Below are 25,072 nucleotides of genomic sequence, written 5' to 3'. Positions count from 1 at the left end.
TTCCTGACTTTTCATTAGAGCCTTAAGACTGGGCTCTGCCAGAGGGCTTGGGGACCCAATAGGGGAGCTTCATACTGGATGTGGTTCATTAATTAAAAAACTAATCCCACATTCCCTCCATCTCATGTGTCCAGGTCCCTCCTTTGCCATCTTGATAATGATTCATTAAATCTGCCAAGTCAATGGACAAAATTATGTATTAGATAAACAAATAAACTTGTAAAATATATTAGCCATTCATCTTACCACATGGTAACTCTGAGTAGCTCATGATACTAAAATAGTGAATTATTCTGTAGCCTTTATTTCCACCCACCTAGCTAGATTAGCAGCAGAATGGAAGCAGAATGGAAGGATTAAACATTCAGCTGCTGCTGCAGATATTCCTCATGTACTCCTTCGGTTTCAGAAAACTAGCCACATGTATTTCCTAGAGTCAGGAAGCTGCCAGACTGAAGATCCAGAGAACCATGAACTAACATCTTAACAGAATAATAGAGTTGGAAGGTACCTTGGAGGTCTTCAAGTCCAACCCTCTGCTCAAACAGGTGACCCCAGACCATTCCAAACAAAGAGTTGTCCAATCTCTTATTAAAAACCTCAAAGGAAGAAAAGTCACAAGGGAAGAAGAAAACAACAACACCCTTCCAGGATATCCTTATCAGCAGAGACTATGATGGCAGACTAGAAACACCAGTCTATCGAAAAACCACCTACATCAACCAAATGCTCCACTACCAAAGTAACCAACCTCCCACAAGAGAAGCTGTAGAGGAACACTGTTTAGATGAACACAAACTCACTGCAGCAACCTGAACATCTGGAAAAGGAAACAGATTGTCTATACAACATTTTCCAACAAAATGGATATCCACGCAAATTTACCAACAGTGCCTGACCACTCAACCCACTATTGCACAGTGATGCAAGTACATCACTGCCATATATCAGAAACATCTCAGAAACAACCAACAGGCTACAACAATCACACAACATCACCTAGCACAGAAACCAACTAAAGTCCTCCAAAACTTCCTAAGGAAACCAAAAGACCCAGCAAGCACCAGAAGAAAAAACAGGAGTCATCTACAACACCCAGTGTGTAAAGACTGCAACAGCCAGTATGTAGGACAAACAGGCAGCAGGCTAGCAAAACGTGTCCATGAACCCCAACCAGCAGTCAGAAGACCTGATGAAAACATCCACAACACATGGACAGACTTTTATTCTGGTTTCAACTGGGATTCGCTCTTCCCATCAGCCTTCAATCACCCAGATTGCTGTGTTTTATCATTCCCCTTTTTCCAGGGCTGAGAGCAAGGGACTGGCCCAGGCTCTGTGCCTAAGGCAGGATTAGAATTCATAGTCTCCTGATCCCTTAACCCCTTCAGCAAACTGGCTCTCTTGCCTTGCTGTTATATTATTGACTCCTGCAGATGTTGACATTCTCACAGTGGAAAGAGGAAATTGACACACTGCTTTCCAGAGTGAGCTTCACAAAGACACCTACCCAGGACTCCCTTGCCCAGTGAGAAACCACACAGCATTGGTGGCAAAGACTGGGCTTTAGCTTCGTCAGAGAAAGTAAAGAAAACATATTTTGCCTTTTGGAACAGAGAAAAGGAACTTTCGAGGGTTCCTTGGTGCTCTCGAGCTTGGTGGTTTTTTTTTCAGACGTTTCATGACCCAAACTAAGTAACATCATCAGTGCCAGCACGTGTGTGCTGCTGATGTTACCAGGATTGGATAATGAAAGGTCTGCAAGAAAACCATCAAGCTCAGAGAGCACCAAGGGCTTCTCATTTCAAGTCTGAGCTACAAATATTCTCCTTTAATTGAAGTTCTTTTCCTAGCTGTGTGATCCTACACATGTCTTCCGTTGCTTGTTTTGTGGTGGTGTGGTGCTACAAGATGGGTTCTTTGGATAGAGGAGAGAAAGTATTACTCAAATCTAAGTAAGTTTTCTTTCTGCATTCATTTCAGATGTTGATATAATCCTGGAAGCTGAAAAGTTTGCGGCACAACTGTTGCCATGGGCTACAAAGCTCGATGAAATTGAAGCTGAGATTAGTACGTTTCTCACAGGTTTTACAGATAAGTATAGTATGTGAAGGGAAGAGAGGCCACTCTGAAACTGGGGTGCTGGTGGTGGGGTGGTCTCTGGAGGGCAACATGGTGTGGTGTCTATGAGAGGGTTTCCTGCTTGGGCAGGGTGTTGGTCTACAAGACCTCCAGGGTCCCTTCCAACTCTCTCATTCTGTATATATATGAGGTGGGGAGCTTTCCAGTTGTGGCAATATGATCAAAATCCTGCCTCTTTGTGGAGACTTCAACACCACCTGCATGTGAAAAGGGGGAGGAGCTTTGAATAGACCTTGCTTAGCAACCCCAACTGGGAGCACCAAGCACAGCGGTCACTCAGCAGAAGAATCACATGACCAGGATGGGCTTACCCCCTCCCTTCCCCTGAAGTGAGATTGATGAAGTGAAGTGAAATTCAGGAAACATCTCCTGAGATTCTGATTTGCTCCTCATCGGAATCGGAGCGGAATCCGCGATCATGCATGCTTTCGCTCAAGCTCACTTGCTGGAGGGTCCCGATCAGGACCAGAACCACCCTGTAGGGGTGGTGAAAAAGGGGGAAATAGCCTGGAGGATTGAGGGGAGCCGCAACTCCCCTCCCTAACAGGGAAAACCCCTCTCAAAGACAAGCTGCAGCGGTGGTCTCAAAATGGCCACCACAAAGACGAAGAACACTCCGGGAAAATAAGTTTTGTACTGGAGCAGAGAAGTTGCGAGCAGAGTGTGAACCAGGAAAAAGACATTGTTTTTGAGTTACCCCGGAATTAAAATAAAGTGCTATCTTGGAGGAAAGTGTGTGGAAGCGGCAACCAGAGAAAGTGAGAAGGAAACTGGATTTTATGAAATTCATATTGAATTACTGTATTGGATTAATTTGGAGGAGAAAATTTAAAGGAAAATACTTTAACACAACAAAGGTTTAGAAATTAAACTGGATAACTATTGAACTACTAATGCTAAAATTGAAAAGAAAAGAAATAACAGCTAATGATTGAAATTCATGAACTTAATAAAAGTATTAAATTTAATAAAGAAAGTTAAAGGCAAAAAGACTCAAGACCGCCACCTGATGGCACTGGAATATTTTAGTATGTTTTTAAAAGTGTCTGGTCTTCTCAAGAGTTTGGATTTTGGAACTTAAAAGAAAGTAAAACGAACTTTATTATTGTCATAGAACCACCTGGTTACTTGAGAAATAGGTGGGGCCAATTAGAAGACCTGGAGCAAAGGGTCAAGAGTATAGATTGTTGAAAATAAATTGGCTGAAATAATATACTGGACTCTGGAATTGAATATATCTATTAAAGAAGAAGATTTTAGCTATTAAAGAAGAGGAAAGAAAAATAGAAAAAAGTAGAAAATATAATGGAGGAACTTTTTGTTGATGTAAGACTGGATTACAAGATACAAGATTGGATTTGCAAGACATAAGGGACATGATAAAAATTAAACTTGAAAAGTGTAGTTACATATTACAGAAATTAGAAATGGTGACTCAGCATACACAAGAACAAAGTAAACCAGAGGGGGAGGAGTTTTACTAAGAAGAAGCCAACTTTGAAGGACAAATGGAACAATTACTTGTGTGTGTGTGTGTATCTTTGGTTATTCGGGTTTTCTCCCGCGTAAAATTGGAAGTATCTAGGCGACATTTCGATGAAGTCTCATTTATCATCTTCAGGCTTGTGTCTTCGGCTTTGTGCTTCTCAGAGTAATGTGAGCTTGCAGCTGCTTCTTCCTTTTAACTGCTAGTGGTGGTGTGACTTGATTGGGTGGGGGCTTGGCTGTGTTCTGATTGGTTGGGGGTTGGCTGTGTTCTGATTGGCTGGGGGTGTGTTCTGTTCAGGTGGGGGCTTGGTTGTGCTCAGGTTAGTCTTAGTTGCTGGAGGATTTGAGCTGGTGAGCTGTGATCCTGTTGTTTGGCTTTGCATTCGTGGTCGTGCCACATCTTCATGGTGGGTGTCAGTTCACTTCATGTATGGGTCGGAGGGGTTTGAAGCGGATAGTGATGCAGCTGTGGTACGGCTTCTGATCCGTGGTCGTGTCTCATCTTCTGTGTGGGTGTGAGTCTGCTTTCTACGTGGAAGTGTGGTGGTAGCATCTTGTGTGGCCCTCGTGGGTGTGGGTCTGGTGTCATTCTTCATGTTGGGTACTCGTTTGTTAATGAGGGTGGGTTTCCAAATGGCTGGTAGGTGGGAGGTATCATCTCGTTTATTCATGCTGTGTGGGCGTTTTTCTATATGGCTTCTCTGATTATTCTGTTGTTGAAGTGTTTGGTTTTGGTGATAGTTCTGGTATTTTTAAAGTCAATCTCATGTCCTGTGGCTTTGAGGTATTGGACCAGGGAAGAGGTTGGTTCTTCTTTTTTGATTGAGTTCTTGTGTTCTTCAATGCGTGCACTTATTCTTCTGGTGGTTGGTCCGATGTATGTGGTGGGGCAGGCGGTGCAAGGGATTTCGTATACTCCTTGGTTTTCTAACTCGATTTTGTCTTTAGGGTTTTTTAGGATGGTGGATATTTTTCTGTTTGTGCAGAATGCTGTTTTAATGTTGTGTTTTTGGAGGATCTTGCTGATTTTGTCTGTAGTGCCTTTTATATATGGGAGGAGGGCTTTGCTGTTCTCTTGTTCTTTGTCTTGGATTTTGGTTACCCACCTATCCAAAAAGAAACCACAACCAAAAATAATTAAATCAAGGAAATTAACTACGTAATTTTTAAATAGAAAGAAAAAAACATATAGCTCAATCTAGAGTATATCCTGACCCTAACCACAGATTAATCTGATTGTACTTTTTTCCTTTCTCTCTCCATGTCATAATCCTGGTTGGTTCAAAGCTAAAATTGAATACAAAGTGAATCATAACTGGGTGGCATTTAAAGGACACCTTTATTCGGTAACTGAGAAGATGCTTCCCCAGCATGAATTCTTACGTTATTGTGCAGACGAAGAAGGTGAATTTATTTCAGATATAAGTGAGGAAGAGGAGGTAAGTAAAATATCGTTCCCAGGTTTGATAGTTGCTAAATGAAATTGCATGATTGCAACTGTCCTTACAATCTTACTCCAGTTTTTCTTTGCTTTACAGTGTTAAAAGGATACAGGTTACCAGATTTGAAATAATATTTCACTACTTGCTGTTTAGTTTGGATGAAAGAATGGGTCTTGCTGAGAAATAGAAGACTATTGGAGTTAGAAGGTGATGATCTGAGGGTTGGGAGGCATGGATACCTATGGTACAATAAAGTTAAACCGAATATCAACTTTAAAAATCATTATGTTAGGCGAGATATTTTTACAGCATAGAATAAATGCAAATTTAGGTTCTTCCTGAAAATACTTTTATGGCTTTCAACATAAAAAACATAAATCTACAGTAATATGTGATGTTCTCTCAAATTTTCATCAGGGAATTGTAAAAAAAACATCTAGAGAAGATAGAAGGATATGCTTGTCAATGAGTTCCCAATTGTTAGAAAGATTTAAAGTGGATAAAATATTTTATTATTTTTATGTATTTATGTTCAATAACTAAATTATGTAAAAAATTTAAACTAGTAATTAATATCATTTAATTTATTATGTTGAATATATTGTAAAACTGAGTTTGAAATAGGACTTATCTACTGAAGATGAACACATTGCTAATATGTATATATATTTGGTTGAAATAAGAGGCAAAAGAAGAAATGAGAGAATGTATGATAAAATGGGTTGATAAAATCAATTGTTGATTGTGATATGTAAATGGAACAATGGGAAAGGACTGAAATTTGCATTATGCTCTAATCTTAAATAGAATTTATATTTCTTGTAAGATGATGCATCATTGGCATTTGTCACCAGAGAAACTGTCTAGAACAGTTGCTGGCTTGGGAATTCTCGGAGTTGAAGTCCACTTGTCTTAAAGTTGCTAAGACTGAGAATGGTCTAGAATGTGTGAATGTGCTTCAAATCTTTACTGGCAATATGAACAACATGAAAGGATATTTTATAATATTTGATGCAGTAGTGGGATTCAAAATTATTTACTACTGGTTCTGTGGGCGTGGCTTGGTGGGCATGGCGTGGCTTGGTGGGCATGGTGTGGCTTGATGGGCATGGCGTGGCTTGGTGGGCGTGGCAGGGGAAGGAGGATACTGCAAAATCCCCATTCCCTCCCCACCCCACTAACCTGCTTTCCAGCTCCGTTTCCTGGGCTGGGCAACCAAAGAAGATCCAACCGATCAGCTGGGACTTGGGAGGCAGATAATAGTATTGGCCGGTTCTCCAAACTACTCAAAATTTCCACTACAGGTTCTCCAGAACTGGTCAGAACCTGCTGAATACCACCTCTGATTTGGTGGATTGTTTTTCCCACACAAAACTAAATGTCTATGGAGATTCTCAGTCATCCAGGTCATGGTTGTTCCAAAGGTGCATTTTGAAAAGGTACTGGTAACTGACTCTATTTGATTTTTCTTGACGCTGTTTTGCTTCTCATCCAAGAAGTTTCTTCAGTTCAGGAATATGTAAGGCACTGAAGAAGCTTCTTGGATGAGAAGCAAAACTTCTTCAGGGAAAAGCAAAGACAAAAGGCTTTTTCAAAAGCCTTTTGAAAAAGCACATATGGGAAATACAAAACTGCCTTTATGAAGAATCCTAATTTTAAAAATTGGGAAATTGATGGTTATATGGAACAAAGGAGATGATGTTAGACTTCCAGAAGAAGAGAGAGGAACCCGCCCCACTTTACATTGAGGGGGGCTGTGTGGAGACAGTTTTCTCCTTTAAATTCCTGGGAGTTGATGCTATGACCTGTGGCTTCCATGCGTTGGACTAGTGAGGAAGTGTGTTCCAGCTTTTTGACTGCATTTTTGTGTTCATCTAGGTGGGTACTTATTCTTCTATTGGTCTGTCCAATGTATGTGGCCAGGCATGATGCACAGGGGACTTTGTATATGCCTTGGTTTTCCAGGTCAATTTTATCTTTGGGGTTTCTAAGGATGGGTGCTATTTTTCTGTCTGTTTTGAAGGCAGTCTTGATGTGATGTCTGTGTAGTATCTTACTGATTTTGTCTGTAGTACCTTTTATGTAGGGCAGGGCAGCTGTTCCATAGGTATGTTCATCTTCTGGGTCTCCATTGTGTCTCAGTGTGTTTTTGTGGATCAAGCCGGTGATTTTGCTTTTGTGGAAGCCGTTGGCTGTCAGTATTTTAGTCAGGGTGCATAGTTCAGTCTTTATGTGTGTCTTGTCTGCCAGGCATTTGCTTCTAGCAATTAGTGTTTTAGCCACGGAGTTTATCTGTGCTGGGTGGTGGTGGGATTGGGCGTTGAGGTAGCGGTTGGTGTGTGTTTTCTTCTGGTATACGGTGTGTCCTAGTGTGCCATCTGTTTTTTTCGTAGATTAGTACATCTAGGAATGGCAGTTGTTTGTTTGTTTCCGTTTCCATGGTGAACTTGATTTTGGGGTGTGTGCTGTTTAGGTGTGTTAGGAAATTGTTTAGGTTTTCTTTTCCATGGGGCCAAATCACAAATGTGTCATCGATGTATCTTAACCATAGTTTGGGTTTGTGGATGGCATTGGCCAGGGCTCTGGATTCAAATTCTTCCATGAACAGGTTTGCAATGACGGGTGACAGTGGTGATCCCATAGAGGCTCCTTCAATTTGTTTGTATCTTTGTCCTTTGTATATGAAATATGTGTTGGTTAAGCAGTGTTCTGTTAGTATCTTGACGACGTTTCGGCGAGGTCCCACTCGCCATCCTCAGGCTGGTATTTTCGGCTTTGTGCCAGTGCAAGCAGTGTGTGATCGGAGCTGCTGTCTCTCTATAAATACTGGTGGGGGGGGGGGCTGGTGTGCTGGGCTGGTTGACTGCGCTGCTGCCTCTTGATTGGTTGATGGAGTTGATGTTGGTATAATGGGCTGTGTGATGTCCTTGTGAGTTTTGTTGTGGAGATATCCTGGATCTTGTGCTGTAATCTCCTGGGTCGTTTGTTTTGTAGTGATCTTTTTTCCATTAGCCTCCTGTGTAGTAATGGCTTGGGTAATGGGTTGTGTGATGACAGCCTCTGGCACTGACCAAAAAATAACCAACATCCTAAGAAACCCCAAAGACAAGATCCAGCTAGAAAACCAAGGAGTTTATGAAATACCATGCAACAATTGCCTAGCCACATACATTGGACAAACCAACAGGAGAATAAAGGCACGCATCGCAGAACACAAAAATGCAGTCAGAAGAGAAGAAAATACTTCCTCCCTCTTCCAGCACCTTAAAGCCACAGAACATGAAATTAATTTCGAAGGAACCAAATAAATTTCCAACACTGAACACTCCAGCAAGAGAATATTCAGGGAAGCCATTGAGAGAGAGAAACACCCCCATAACATGAATAGACGGGACAATACCTCCCGCCTACCAGACATCTGGAAGCTAACCCTCACCAACAAACGAGTCCCAGCCATGAAAACCAACACCAGACCCGAAACAACACGGGACACCACCACCAATCCCCCTCATCAGACCCAGGCCCAAGCCCATCCTATAAACGAAGGACAATCACCATCCAGAAAACAGACCATGGCTGCCTCGCCAGCTGTCGCACCACCCAACCCCAAAACCAAACAAGCTGACACACGCCAAAAACACAGACCCAGGCCCCAAACTCAAAGTCAGACTAAAACCCAGAATGCTACATCACAGCCACCCGCTCAGGATATCACATCAGAAAGCTCAGGAAATTACACCACAAGAACTCAAGAAGTTGCAACACAGCAAATGACCCAGGATATCACAGCACAACACCAAGCATACCACAGCAATAAGTCTCACAAGGTAAACACACAACCCATTATCCAAGCCGTTAGAACATGAGAGGCTAATGGAAAAAAGATCACTACAAAACAAACGACCCGGGAGATTACAGCACAAGATCCAGGATATCTCCACAACAAAACTCACAAGGCCATCACACAGCCCATTATACCAACATCAACTCCATCAACCAATCAAGAGGCAGCAGCGCAGCCAGCCAGCCCAGCACACCAGCCCCCACCACCAGTATTTATAGAGAGACGGCAACTCCGATCACACACTGCTTGCACTGGCACAAAGCTGAAAGCACCAGCCTGAGGATGGCGAGTGGGACCTCGCCGAAATGTCATCAAGATACCCTTAATCTTACATGGGAAAAGACCCGAACACACCTAGACCTACATACCTGTACCTGTGAAAATCTACGAATATATATATATATATATATATATATATATATATATATATATATATATATATATATATATATATATATATATATATATATTTGTTTTCTTAAGTTTTCGGGTACTTACATGTATGGTGTTCGGCTTGGTTCGGGTATTTTCCCACGTCATTGTAGTTGTTCTTTTAAAGTTGTAGCAACGTTTCAGCAGAATCTCATCTGCCATCATCAGGCTTCTGTATTGTGTCCGTCTGTGAGTCAGACTTTTACAGTGGTTTCAGATTTGAATTTGGGGCAGCCTATTGCTGTGCCAGAATGGTTTTTTTCTTCATCCTGATTGGTTGGGAGTCTTGGTCTGTGTTTATTGGTCTCGGAGTTTGCTGTGTTCTGCTTGATTGGTGTCTCTAATATCTTCTGTCTGTTTTTGGCTCTTTTTGTATCTTGATTGGCTGGCAGCATTGTGTTGCTTTAATGGAGGCCTTTAGTGCAGCTTGGCTTCGGGTAAATGGACGGCTATCATTAGTTAGGAAGCTGGGTTTCATCTGGGTGCCTGGTTGGGATGTGTTTGAGCTGGAGGTATCAGGGGGATCTGTTTGTGCCCAGGTGTTTGCCTGGCTTGTGGTGTGGAGATTTTTTGTTTGTGAGTGCAGGCTTCCAAATGATTGACAGCCTGGTGGAATCATCTCTTCTATTCATGCTTTCTGGTCTTTTTCAATCTCTATGGCTTCTCTGATGATTCTGTGATTAGGGTTTTCTATAGTGGCCAGGGTTTTGGTGCCATTGAAGTTGATGCTATGACCTGTGGCTTCCATGTGTTGGACTAGTGAGGAAGTGTGTTCCAGCTTTTTGACTGCATTTTTGTGTTCATCCAGGCGGGTGCTTATTCTTCTATTGGTCTGTCCAATGTATGTGGCCGGGCATGATGCACAGGGGACTTCGTATATGCCTTGGTTTTCCAGGTCAATTTTATCTTTGGGGTTGCTAAGGATGGCTGCTATTTTTCTGTCTGTTTTGAAGGCAGTCCTGATGTGATGTCTGTGTAGTACCTTACTAATTTTGTCTGTAGTACCTCTTATGTAGGGCAGGACAGCTGTTCCATAGGTCTGTTCATCTTCTGGGTCTCTATTATGTTTCAGTGTGTTTTTGTGGATCAAGCTGGTGATTTTGCTTTTGTGGAAGCCGTTGGCTGTCAGTACTTTAGTCAGGGTGCATAGTTCAGTCTTAATGTGTGTCTTGTCTGCCAGGCGTTTGGTTCTGGTAATTAGTGTTTTAGCCACGGAGTTTATCTGTGCTGGGTGGTGGTGGGATTGGGCGTTGAGGTAGCGGTTGGTGTGGGTTTTCTTCTGGTATATGGTGTGTCCTAGTGTGCCATCTGTTTTTTGTAGATTAGTACATCTAGGAATGGTAGTTGTTTGTTTGTTTCTGTTTCCATGGTGAACTTGATTTTGGGGTGTGCGCTGTTTAGGTGTGTTAGGAAATTGTTTAGGTTTTCTTGTCCATGGGGCCAAATCACGAATGTGTCATCGATGTATCTTAACCATAGTTTGGGTTTGAGGATGGCATTGGCCAGGGCTCTGGATTCGAATTCTTCCATGAACAGGTTTGCAATGACAGGTGACAGTGGTGATCCCATGGGAGCTCCTTCTATTTGTTTGTATCTTTGTCCTTTGTATATGAAATATGTGTTGGTTAAGCAGTGTTCTGTTAGTTCCATGAGGTGTTTAGCTGGTTGGTATTTATTTTTGATGATTTCAAGGGTCTCTTTTATCGGGACTTGAGTGAATAGTGAAACCACGTCAAAACTTACAAGCAGATCTTCTTGCTCCACGTGTAGATCTTTGATCATTTCCAAGAAGTGGTATGAGTTTTTACATGAGAAGCTGCTGTTTCAGCATGGGGCTGTAGCTCTTTTGCTAGGTGTTTAGCTAGGTTTTGTAGTGGTGCTCCTCTGGAGCTGACTATGGGTCTGAGAGGTATGCCTTCTTTGTGTATTTTTGGGAGGCCGTATAGTTTGGGGCATCTGGAAGATTTCTCTCTGGGTATGATCGCGTGTTGGATCTCTTTGCTTATGTGGCTGGTTATAATTTTCTTCTTGGTTAATTTTTCCAGATATGTGGTTGGGTCTGTGTTTATGGGTTTGTATGTGGAGTCTTGGAGTAGGTCTGTCAATTTTGTTTCGTAGTCTTTTCTGTCCATTACTACAGTGGCATTCCCTTTGTCTGCTGGGAGGATGATTATGCTGCTATCTCTTTTCAGGGTTTGTAGTGCTTTGATTTCATTTTTCTGTAAGTTGCTTTTTGGTGGTTTGCTTGTGCATAAGATGTTGGTAACTTGGTGTCTTATTTTATCAGCTTCATCTGTATTTAATTTAGTTAGGCTGGATTCTACTGCACATATGATGGATTCTGTGGGGATTTTTGGGGTGCTATAGCATAATTGAATCCTTTGGTTAGGACATCGGTTTCTGTTTTGGTGAGTTCTCTGTTGGAAACGTTGTGCACTAATTGTTTCAGGTGTTGTTGTGAGTTGTTGGGGTTTTCTTGTCATGTTCTAATTTCTTTAGTTTTTTCAATAATTTTTCTTGTTTGTAAATGCCTTCAGAATCAGCTCTCCAAGTTGTAAGTTGTTTTATCTTGTCCCAAAGTAGAGGGTGGATTTTGCTGCTCAGTTCCAGGTGTAGTGCTAGCAAATCTTTGTTTAACTGATCTAATCGGAATCTCTTATTGTGGAGCTCGTTCTTTAGTAAAGCCATTTCAGTTCTTTTCAGGATACGTTTAGTGGCTGCTGTGCTTTGATGAAATGTTAATTTGAAGCAGGTTGGTGTAGTATTGTTGTCTCTGCAGCTGCGTAGGAATTGGAGGTCACATAGTATTCCTGCTCTTTTAATTTCCAGTTTCGTAGGTTTTGATCTGGCTGTTTATTTCCTCCCGTAGAGGTTTGATATTTGTTTTCTTAAGTTTTCGGGGTACTTACATGTATGGTGTTCGGCTTGGTTCGGGTATTTTCCCACGTCATTGTAGTTGTTCTTTTAAAGTTGTAGCAACGTTTCAGCAGAATCTCATCTGCCATCATCAGGCTTCTGTATTGGGATGTGTTTGAGCTGGAGGTATCAGGGGGATCTGTTTGTGCCCAGGTGTTTGCCTGGCTTGTGGTGTGGAGATTTTTTTTGTTTGTGAGTGCAGGCTTCCAAATGATTGACAGCCTGGTGGAATCATCTCTTCTATTCATGCTTTCTGGTCTTTTTCAATCTCTATGGCTTCTCTGATGATTCTGTGATTAGGGTTTTCTATAGTGGCCAGGGTTTTGGTGCCAGCTCAAACACATCCCAACCAGGCACCCAGATGAAACCCAGCTTCCTAACTAATGATAGCCGTCCATTTACCCGAAACCAAGCTGCACTAAAGGCCTCCATTAAAGCAACACAATGCTGCCAGCCAATCAAGATACAAAAAGAGCCAAAAACAGACAGAAGATATTAGAGACACCAATCAAGCAGAACACAGCAAACTCGAGACCAATAAACACAGACCAAGACTCCCAACCAATCAGGATGAAGAAAAACCATTCTGGCACAGCAATAGGCTGCCCCAAATTCAAATCTGAAACCACTGTAAAGTCTGACTCACAGACGGACACAATACAGAAGCCTGATGATGGCAGATGAGATTCTGCTGAAACGTTGCTACAACTTTAAAAGAACAACTACAATGACGTGGGAAAATACCCGAACCAAAGCCGAACACCATACATATATATATATATATATATATATATATATATATATATATATATATATATGTATATATGTATATATGTATATATGTATATATGTATATATGTATATATGTATATATGTATATATGTATATATGTATATATGTATATATGTATATATGTATATATGTATATATGTATATATGTATATATGTTATGTCCCACCTTCTAAAATAAACAGTTAAGGCTGAAAGCAGCAGTCCTTGTAAAGAAAGGCAGCAAACAGGAAAATGTTATGTCCCACCTTTTAAAGTAAACAGATAAGGCTGAAAGCAACAGTCCTTGTAAAGAAAGGCAGCAAACAGGAATTTTCACAGATAGCTCCAATAAGTAAAAGTTCCAACGAACTAAATCCAAGACTCAACAAGATTCTTCAGATCAAAATCCTTCACAAAATAATTCCAATAAGTAGAAGTTCCAACGAATTAAATCCAAATCCCAACAAGATATTTCAGATCAAAATCCTCCAAACTGTGCTCTTCAGTTCTCCTTGCAAATAGACACTTTGTTCCGGACAAAGTGCAAAGTCATATCTCTCCCTTTATAGAGTAACTAATTAGTCTAATTGCTGGTCTGCTCTCCTACTGTATCCTCGTTGGTTCCTCCTTGTCAGAGACGTCTTGTCCTGACATCTACCCAGCAATCATCCAAATTATCATCTTCTTCACCTGAAGATATCATTGGTTCCTCATTATCACCCGTTCCCGGCTGACCACCTAATTGAAGGGTGGAGGAGTTTGAAGGTTCAAGCCGATCTTGCAAATCAAATGCATTCATCTCCTCCTCATCGTTAGAACTTGCTGATTCATATAAGTCCTCCTCGCTGGAGCTGTCATTCAAAAAACCTGTAGCAGATGCCGGAATCACAACATGTATATATGTATATATGTATATATGTATATACGTATATACGTATATACGTATATACGTATATACGTATATACATACGTATATACATACACACACACACACACACACACACACACACACACATGCACACACACTTATTTAATTATAACAAAAATGTAAATACTTAATGATAACAAAATAAAACGTTCTGGGTTGGAAGCCTCCCCCCACCTGGCACCTTCAAAAGAGACAATGTGTGTGTGTGTGTGTGTGTGTGTGAGCTGAGGGGCCTTGGGGCAACTGCCACTGGGAGAAGCAGAGGCAGAAAGAGGGCTTTGCTCTCCTTGGCAGGGCAGTGCCCCTTGGCTGCCACTCCAGGGGCTTCTCAGCAGGATTCTGCCTGCAGAAGGACTGCCATTCTTGGTGATTAATTGGGGGTGGAGGGGAGAGAGAAAGCATCTCTCGCATTACCTGGGGAGGAAAGGAGACGAAACAAAGCTCACTCTTTCACTTTAGACCTAGAAAACTCCAAGGAGTTTGTTGAGGTAATTCCCCGTTAGGAGAATGAGCGCATACAGGGAGACGTAGTGAGAGTAGTGAAGAATAATACACACACACAGCACACAGACACACTGTACAGTAAATGTAGGTTTTTACTTCCAATAAATGTTTAAGCAAAGTTCAAGATAAGCAGTCCCAGTCATTCACAGGTAAAGCAGTCAGTGTTCAGTTCAGGGATAATCCAAATATCAAAGTCCAGTATCAAAAAACAGTTCCGTAACAGACTTACATCAATGATCAGTAACAATCATTAGGAGGAACAGCAACTCTCTCCAACAGAAGGAAACAGAGACTCATTGAGACTCTTTTCTGAGACTAAAACAACCCAGGTTTCTGGCTCCATCTTATGGCCATTTGCGGAACCACACCCAACTACAGTTTTAGTATTCTCTTAAAGACATAGTATTAAAATGTCTATCCTAGTTTATATATTTCCAACCCAAATAACTATTAGGTGTACCCCTTTTGGGTAGGACAATATATACAACCTTACATTCTAAGTCCATAATCCTCACAGCAAGCCTTATGTTTTTAGAGCCTTGAGCCTTTGTAAAATGATCCGTTATATTGTTTTCTGACATACAGTATTCTACCTTAATCATCTTACTTTGCACACATTGTCTCACATTTAAATATCTTAAATCTGTGTGTTTCGTTCTTGTCTTAACAGCAAGATTTGAAACCATCTGTGTTGCTGATTGGTTATCTTCATAAACAACAATAGAATCTGTTGCATCAATTCCCATGTCAATTAGTAGTTGCTTAATACAAAACTAAATCTGTACATAATAAAGATAAGCATGAGAATTCAGCCTCCATTGTTGACCAACTTAGATGTTTCTGTCTAATAGACCTCCATCCAATCAACTTTCCCAATAATACAACAGTACCCAATGTAGATTTTCGTGTATTTATGTCTGTAGCAAAACTTGCATCAGCATATGCAGTTAAACTCAGTTCATCTTTAGGCTCCAAATACAATGCATAATGCATTGTTTGTTTCAGATATCTTAACACACGTTTAGCAGCTTGCCAGTGCCTTTCAGTCAGCTCAGCATTAAATCTTGCTAATTGTTTAACACTGTATGCTATATCTGGCCTTGACCAATTACTACCAATCAGTCCTTGATTGGTAGTTTATCTTATAAACTACCAATCAAGGACTGATAAATGTTCTTATCAAAAATAGGACTTTGAACATCACTATGGCTAAACTCCTGGCTCATCAGTGTTTTAGCTGGCTTACAAAGTTCCATTTTAAAACTTTTTAGTAATTGGTTAATTAGTAATTGCCTTTGAGATTTTGTATCCTCCCCTAGCTCTATCTATCTTTAAACCAAGATATTGTTTGATTTCTCCTAACTGTTTTATCTTAAATTTTTTCTCTAACAGTGAGATTATTTTAGTGGCTTCTTGTTCAGTTTTGGTGATTAATGCTATGTCATCAGTAAGCAATAGCAACAATGAAATTACACCATTACTTTATCTTTTGAACAAACATGGATCAGCCATGCCAGCTACAAAACCTATCTTAGTTAATTCTTTAACTATACATTGGTTCCACTCATATCCTGATTGCTTCAAGCCATAAAGACTCTTTTTTAATTTCCAGCAATCAGTTGTATTATCATTTTGTTATACCTAAAGGTTTCTTTAAATAAATAGTGTGTTGCAATGGTGCATGCAGATATGCCGTTTCTACATCTAAATGATTTATAATGTATTTCTCCTTAGCTGCCCACACTAATGCTGCCCTTAATGTAGTAGCCTTCAGACTCGGTGCAAACACCTCATCGTAGTCATTTGCTGTCTGATTGAACCCTTGTGCTACTAACCTGACTTTATGGGTAACAGTCCCGTCCTGTCTTTAGCTTATATATCCATTTACATTCTGTGGCATGTTTACCTGGTGGTAATCTAACATTTTCATATACCTCTAACTTTTTTAATGATTCCAGTTCCTTATCCATTGCTACCTGTAAGCAGCCTGATCCTTAGCAGGATACAGTTTCAGTTCACTATAGTTACTTGGAACTGTATTCAGTTGGCATACAACACTAGCCTGATATCTATCAGGTGGTCATGTTACTCGGGTTGAATGTCTTGGTAATGTAGGGCTTACTGGTGGACTCACCTGTGACACCTGAACCTGTTCTTCTACCTCCTCCTGTGCCTGTTCTACTACTTCCTCCTGTGCCTGTTCTTCCTCTTTAATGGCTATTCGTGGTTAACTTATTTCATCTTTAGGGACTATTTGGATGTCAATAATAATATCATTGCTGGATTCCTGTTCCAGTTTATCCCACCCAACGTGCTCAAGAAATTTTGCAATAGTACTACAATAAACATGAGCTGTGCCTTGATCCCAAAATCTAAACGATCTATGGTTGGCCTCATAACCTACAAAAAATAACGTTCTAGCTCTATTTTGCCCTTTCAGTCTTACTTGTGAGGGAATATACACCCATGCTGGAGCTCCAAATGTGTGCAGGTAACTTAAATTTGGCTTTCTGCCATGCCAACGAGTGAATGGCAGTTCTCCAGTTGTTGTGTTAACTACATTGCCTGTTGAACTTCAGTGGACACAGTGTTCCATGTGGCAGGGACCCCAGTCTTCCTGGTCCCCATCAGTTGGCATTATTTAGGGAAAAGGCCTAGGATAGTGATGGCTAACCTTTTCCACGTTGTATGCCAAAAGTGCTTGCGCATGCGTGCACTCGCCTACCTGCACCCATGATGCAATGAGCGTGTGACTACCATGCCCCCCTGTGCATGCACACATGACTGCCTGCACGTGGACTCCGTGCCTCTGTGCATGCGTGCCTGACCCCACTGCACCGTACACTTTCGCACATGCGCACACATCTTCCACGCGCACATCTCCCCTGCACATGCATGGCAGATACCCAACAATCAGCTGGCTGGCAGGGGCACGCATTCATGCACAGTGGGGCTCTTCCGGGCAACCTCTCGTGTGCCACTTCCAGCACATGCGCCATAGATTTGCCATCATGGGCCTAGGAGAATGCCCCCTTTACCCAACCTTATAGGATGGCTAGAGGTCCATAGGGAAAGGAGATCCAAAAGATCACCTGACCCTAGGGCACATAAAGCTTTAGAGGTGATGAGCGGAACCCTTTAATTGCACCCAGAAAGAACCTGAAGGTCAGTTCAGCTCACGCATCGGCCAATCCATTGCTGTAGGTGCTGCTGCATTCAGAACCAGCCCTCAGTTTCTGGGTGGTCTTCAGAGGCAGGTCCAAAGGGGAGAGACCAAGGAATCACCACAAATAAAGCTTGTTATTTTCTAGTTGCTAAATTGTGTCCAACTCTTTGCGACTCCATGGACCACAGTATGCCAGACCCCTCTGTCCTCCACTGTTCCCTGGAGTTTTCCAAATTCAAATTCTATCTAGACACTACCTATCTCATCTTCTGCTGTCCTCTTCTCCTTTTGCCTTCCATCTTTTCCAACATCAGGGTCTTTTCCAAGGAGTCCTCTCTTCTCATTAGGTTGCCAACGTATTTGAGCTTCAGCTTCAGGATCTGTCTTTCCAAAGAATAGTCAGGGTTAATTTCCTTCAGCATCAACTGATTGGACCTCCTTGCATCCAAAAGACTCCCAAGACTCCAACACCTCAACTCGAAAGCACCAATTCTTCAGTGGTCAGCCTTTCTTATGGTCCAACTCTCACAGCCATGAATAAAGCATCCTGGTCCAAAAAAGGATGCAATTGGCACCCTAGATGAATCTGTGCAAAGCCTCCCCCAAATCATAACTGCCACCTGGTCTTTGAGTAGGAGATACACGTCTAGGAGGACCCCAAATGTATGTATCAGCTCAGTCCAGGAAAGTGCCATTCTACTTTCCTGGACTGAGTAAAGAAAGCCAAGGGATTTTGGACACAAATACATACATTAATTCAGAAGATTTTAAAGATTAAATTGCAATTGAATCCAGATACTTTTCTTTTGGGACTAATGAACCTGCAACTTAAAAAAGAACTCTATTTTTTATATGACAAGTGCAGCAAGATTATTATATGCTCCAAAACTGAAACGTTTGATCATTCTCATAGTGAAGAATTAGTGAATGGAACTTGCAAAGATGTCTAAATTAGCTTCTTTGATCACAGAAGAAACAATGTCTACATTTATGGCTGACTGGAAACAACTTACAAACTTTTTGCATGAAATAGAAAAACGGCACTTACACTTTTGGTTTTGATCTTTAGAAAGAAATAGATAATAGGAAATAATGATCATTTTTATAATATAGAGTAACAAATAATTTGTTGTGCATATATGGTGCATTATATGTGGTGCAAAGGAAATTGGAAGCTCCTTTCTATTCCTTTTTTATTCTTTCTTTCTGCACTTTTCCTTATTCATTTTTCCTTCCTTCCTTTCTTTTTTCCTTATTCATTTTATTTTTTAAAAACAAAATTACAAATCTCTATTTACATTAACAGCATAATGTCGTTAATAATACATAACTTTGCTTTTATACCTATACATCAATTCTTATTTCTATATTTTACCCATTTGTGCCACCTATCCCAAACCACATAATAGTCAGATTCATCCTTGCCTTTTAATTCCGCTGTGAATTTATCCATTTCCAGACAGTCCATTATTTTTTGTATCAGATTCTCTTCGGATGTTATCTTTTCTCTTTTCCAGTCCTGTGCAAAAGCTATCCTCGCCGTTGTTATAATATGTATAATGCTGTATTGGATAGACTTGCTAAATTTTCCCTTAATTATTCCTAATAAAAATATTTCTGGTTTATGTTCTAATTGGTGTTCTGTAATTTTTAGTACCCATCTTTATATCCTCATCCAATATTGTTTTATATAATTTTTTTTATTTTAAGACAAACATACACAAACAATACATAAAAAAAAACATAAAACCATCTTCCATTTTGTACATACAGTGTCAGTTGGTTTAGAATCTTTTGTGCGATCCTTTCATAATCATTGTTCACAATTTATATCAGTCTCACATTGTCAAACTAACATATGCTTATCTATTTATCAGTTATTAATTATCCTGCTATTTATTCCATCAATATTATATTATGCTGTCATCCAATGGTTATATATGTCTACATTATATTTTGTATCAGCCTTTTAAACTTCTATAGCAAAATTATCTATTCTGTTACCTAACCATGTCTTTTTATCCAACCATTGATAAAACAAATCCCATATCATATGAAATATCTTGTCTTTTTGTTCTCTAATTTCAAATGTTAGTTTACTCATTTCAGCACAGTCTATAATTTTTTTAATAACTTCCTCTTGCATAGGTATTTTGTCATTTTTCCAGTTCTTCACAAATACAATTCTAGCCACTGTTAAAACATTTACAATCAAATATTTCAATTCTTTATTGTATATGCCCGGTATGACTCCCAATAAAAAGATCTCTGGTTTAAAGTCCATATGTTGTTTTATCATTTTTTCCAACCATGTGTGGATTTTAGTCCAATATTTCTTTGCCTCCGAACATGTCCATCACATATCATAATATGAACCAGGTATCTGATGACATTTCCAGCATTTATCCAATGTATTCTTAAACATTTTCGCAAGTCTCATTGGGGGTAGGTGCCACCTGTAAAACATCTTATACAAATTTTCTTTATATGCAGTTGACATTGTCATTTTATAATTTTGAGACCACAATTTTTGCCATTTTTCTAAATCAATCCCATATCCAAAATTTTCCCCCAAGCAATCATTGTTTCTTTAACTTGTTCCTCCTCCAATTTAAATTCTAATAGATGTCCATGAAGTTTTTTAATTAACTTTTCATCAGTACCCATCAAAATTTTATCTAAATCAGTCAATTTATCATAAATACCTTCTGCTTTAGAGTCTTTATCAAACTTAGATTGTATTTGCAAATATGAAAACCAATTCATTCTTACATCTTGTTCTTCCAACGCTTGCATAGATTTAAGTTCACCCTTTTCATTCAATATCTCACCATATCTAACTGTTTGTTCCTTTTTATATATTATCAGATAAGAAAAAGCTTCAATAGTTGATATTCATGTTGGAATTTTTAAGTAATATTGTCTTTTTATCTTCTCCCAGTTCAAAAACAACGCCTCTCGAATATAATGTCTTCTAAAATACCCCTGTGTTTCAGTTCCCTTATACCAGAGAAAGGCATGCCATCCCAACAGCAAGTCATGGCCTTCTAAAATCAGTAATCTTCTGTTCCTTAGTGTTATCCATTCCTTTACCCACATCAAACTTGACACCTGGTAATATAGCTCCTAATTGGGCAAGGCAAACCCTCCTCTTATTCTTGCATCTTGTAACAATTTTAATTTTATTCTTGCCTTTTTACCCTGCCAAATATATTTCAACACAATTCTATTTAAAAAAAACTCTTTCCCTTGTCGAATAGGAATTGTCTGGAATAAATATAAAACTCTAGGCAATATATTCATCTTAATTGTAGATATTCTCCCAATCAATGATAGTTGCAGTTTTTCCCATTTTATCAAATCTGTCTCAATCTGCTGTTTGAGTTTAACATAGTTATCTTCCTTCCATGTACTACATCTTGGTGTAATATGTATCCCTAAATATTTAACCTTGTTCGTGACCTGTATTTTTAAAATTTCTTCCAACTCTTTCTTTCATCTTGCTAACATATTCTTTGTTAATATCTTTGTTTTGTCTTTGTTTATTCTCAAACCTGTTACCTTTCCATGTTCTTCTATTTTTTCTATTAATTTGGGTGCTGTTTCCAATGTGTCTTCTAATATAAACACCAGGTCATCTGCAAAAGCTTGCAATTTATATTCCTCCTTTTTAATTTTCATTCCTTTTATTTCTCTTTCTTCTCTAATATTCCTCAACACTTCCAATGTTAACACAAATAGCAGAGGCAACAATGGACAGCCTTGCCTTGTCCCTTTTCCTATATCTATAGATTCTGTTAATTCTCCATTCACCATCGTCTTTGCAATTTGTTCATGGTATATTGTTTCAATGGCTTGAATAAATTTCTTACCAAAGCCCATTTGTATCAATTGCAGTAAAATAAATTGCCAACTCACATTGTCAAAGGCTTTTTGTGCATCTAGAAACATCAAGGCCATTTGCTTCTCAGGTGTGCTTCATAATATTCCAGAGTATCCAAAATAATTCTCACATTGTCTTTGATTTGCCTCTTTGGCAGAAATCCATTTTGACAAAAAAAAAAAAAAAACCCCCCCCCCTACCCCCCCCCCCCCCCCCCCCCCCCCACCACCCCCCCCCCCCCCCCCCCCCCCCCCCCCCCCCCCCCCCCACCCCCCCCCCCCCCCCCCCCCCCCCCCCCCCCCCCCCCCCCCCCCCCCCCCCCCCCCCCCCCCCCCCCACCCCCCCCCCCCCCCCCTCCCCCCCCACCCCCCCCCCCCCCCCCCCCCCCCCCCCCCCCCCCCCCCCCCCCCCCCCCCCCCCCCCCCCCCCCCCCCCCCCCCCCCCCCCCCCCCCCCCCCCCCCCCCCCCCCCCCCCCCCCCCCCCCCCCCCCCCCCCCCCCCCCCCCCCCCCCCCCCCCCCCCCCCCCCCCCCCCCCCCCCCCCCCCCCCCCCCCCCCCCCCCCCCCCCCCACCCCCCCCCCCCCCCCCCCACCCCCCCCCCCCCCCCCCCCCCCCCCCCCCCCCCCCCCCCCCCCCCCCCCCCCCCCCCCCCCCCCCCACCCCCCCCCCCCCCCCCCCCACCCCCCCCCCCCCCCCCCCCCCCCCCCCCCCCCCCCCCCCCCCCCCCCCCCCCCCCCCCCCCCCCCCCCCCCCCCCCCCCCCCCCCCCCCCCCCCCCCCCCCCCCCCACCCCCCCCCCCCCCCCCCCCCCCCCCCCCCCCCCCCCCCCCCCCCCCCCCCCCCCCCCCCCCCCCCCCCCCCCCCCCCCCCCCCCCCCCCCCCCCCCCCCCCCCCCCCCCCCCCCCCCCCCCCCCCCCCCCCCCCCCCCCCCCCCCCCCCCCCCCCCCCCCCCCCCCCCCCCCCCCCCCCCCAACCCCCCCCCCCCCCCCCCCCCCCCCCCCCCCCCCCCCCCCCCCCCCCCCCCCCCCCCCCCCCCCCCCCCCCCCCCCCCCCCCCCCCCCCCCCCCCCCCCCCAAAACCCCCCCCCCCCCCCCCCCCCATCAGTATGAATAAAATTATTTAAGTATCTTTTTAGTCTTTCTGATAAAATTGAAGCAAATATTTTATAGTCTGAGTTCAATAGAGATATAGGTCTATAATTCTTAACTTGCTGTAGGTCTGTACCTTCCTTTGGTATAAGTGTAATGTATGCTTCTGACCATGTTTTTGGTATTCTTTTCTTCAACATAACTTCATTCATAACTTCTAAAAGATGAAGATTCAATATTTCCTGAAAAATCTTGTAAAATTCCACTGGCAAACCATCTGGACCTGGTGCTTTCCCAACATTCTGTTTTTTTTAAGGCTTCTGTTAATTCCATCATTGTTATATTTCCTTCTAACATTGTTTCAATATTTTTAGGTATCTGAGGTAGGTTCGCTTTCTGTAGATATCGCTTAATTTTTTCTTCTTGAATATTCTCTTGAAAGTACAGTGTTCCATAGTAGTCTTGTATAATTTTTTTCTTCTCCTCATTTCATACCTTGCCTGTCAGAATTTGGTTTAGTTGTTGTAGATCTGTTTCAATCTCGTGTTCTTCTAAATCCTTTCTGAATTTTGTCTGAATTTGTAGATATGACCACCAATCTATAATTATATTATATTCTTTTAATTCTTTAATTGTTTTTAAGTTTCCCTGGTTATCTAATAATTCTTCATATCTAATCATTTTCTTTGTATCCCTTGTGTTTGGATATAATATTGCTTCCATGGGTGAAACCCAACTCGGTAATTTCATATAATACTTTCTTTTTACTTTTTCCCACGTTTGTATTAGTGATTCTCTTATCAAATGTCTGTGGAAGTATGAATGAGTCTTATTTTTTTTGTCCCATAGAAAGGCATGCCTGTTTGTAGATCATGGCCCTCAATTGCTAAAATTCTTTTATTTTTTAAATTTATCCACTCCTTTACCCACATTAGAACTGCCGCCTGACAATACAATTCCCATTTTAGGAGCCCAAGCCCACCTCTACTTCTACTATCCTGTAGCATCTTTAAACTTATTTGTGCTTTTTTACCCAGCCATATAAATTTCATAACTATCTTGTTCAGTTCCTCAAAAAAAATCTTATCTAATTTTATAAGAATTGTCTGGAAGTAATACAATAGTTTCAGTAAGACATTCATTTTTAGCATTGCTATCTTTCCTAATAAAGATAGTTGTAATTTTTCCCAATTTGTTAAATCTTTCTTTATCTGTTGGATTAATTTCTTATAATTGTCATCTTTTATAGAAGAACATCTCCCCGTTAGCCAGATTCCCAAGTATTTGATCTTTTTTACAATTTGCAGTCCCATCTTTCCTTCTAGGTTTTTTTTTTCTGTCAAATTTTTGGCTAGTATTTTTGTTTTTTCTTTGTTAATTTTTAATCCTGCTACCACCCCGTATCTCTCTAATTCTTGTAATAAATTATCCTCTGTCTCAACTGGTTCTTCAATAAAGAACACCAAGTCATCCGCAAATGCCTGTACATTATATTCTTCTCTTTTAATCCTCAATCCTCCTATTTCCATATTTTGTCTGATCTGGGTTAAAAGCACCTCTAGTGTTAAGATAAAAAGTAGAGGTGACATTGGACATCCCTGCCGCACTCCTTTCATTATTTTAAAACTCTCAGTTCTCTCTCCATTTATGATCACCTTGGCTTTGGTTTGAGTATATTGTACCTATCATTTTTCTAAAAATTGTTCCAAATCCCATATCCTGTTGAATTAAAAACAGCCAATTAAGATTGTCAAATGCTTTCTGAGCATCCAAGAAGATCAGTGCTGCCTGCTTTTCTGGGTGGGCCTCATAATATTCTAGTACATTTAACACTATTCTTGTATTATTTTTTTATCTGTCTGGAAGGTAGAAAACCATTCTGGTCTGAATGTATAATTTCATTCAATACTATTTTCAACCTTTCAGACATTATTATAGTAAAGATTTTATAATCCATGTTCAATAGCGAGATTGGCTTATAATTTTTAATTTGTTTGTGAACCATATCTTCTTTGGGGATTAACAAAATATATGCTTTGGTGATGATTTGGGTAATATAGCATGATCCAATACATCATTGTACCGATCCAATGTCACCAGCTCAAAACACTCATACAAGTATTTGTAAATTTCTTCAGGAAGTCCATCAGGCCCCAGAGTTTTGTTGTTTTTCTGTTTTTGCACTGCCATACCCAGGCATGATATTCCCTCTGAAAAAAAAATCAGGGCCGGCCAAAAGAGACCCCCACCACCGCGCGCCAAGAAATCGCTGCCCAGCTCCCTTTTCCTGCCGCTCAGCGGCCTCCGCCGCACCACCCGCCCACCCGGGCTCCGCTCGCACCGCCCGCCCGCCCGCCCGGCTCCGCTCAGGTATCCGTCTGGGGATGCCAGGAGTTGCTACCGCCGCACGGTTCACGCGGGCTCTGCCTTTCCCTTCCTGAGGCAACGCGGGACTGGAGCCACGCAGAG

At 41.5% G+C, this 25,072-nt stretch overlaps 1 long non-coding RNA gene across 1 annotated transcript in view; it reads left to right on the top strand.

Annotated features, from left to right (window-relative positions):
* Nucleotides 1–1,997: 1,997 nt before the first annotated feature.
* LOC148130635 (uncharacterized) overlaps nt 1,998–25,072 on the top strand; it is a 43,896-nt gene continuing 20,821 nt past the window's right edge. Inside the window, exons 1-2 of the long non-coding RNA XR_015749581.1 lie at nt 1,998–2,070; nt 4,918–5,069. This is a non-coding gene — a long non-coding RNA (uncharacterized LOC148130635). The remainder of the gene's footprint in view (nt 2,071–4,917; nt 5,070–25,072) is intronic.

Source organism: Notechis scutatus, chromosome 4 (assembly GCF_049901735.1).
Source record: "Notechis scutatus isolate UNSWTSFEM ecotype Mainland chromosome 4, rNotScu1.2, whole genome shotgun sequence".
In the NCBI taxonomy this organism is placed as follows: domain Eukaryota; kingdom Metazoa; phylum Chordata; class Lepidosauria; order Squamata; family Elapidae; genus Notechis; species Notechis scutatus.
The sequence above is the reverse complement of the archived record's forward strand: the minus strand, read 5'-3'. Positions and strand labels throughout refer to the sequence as shown.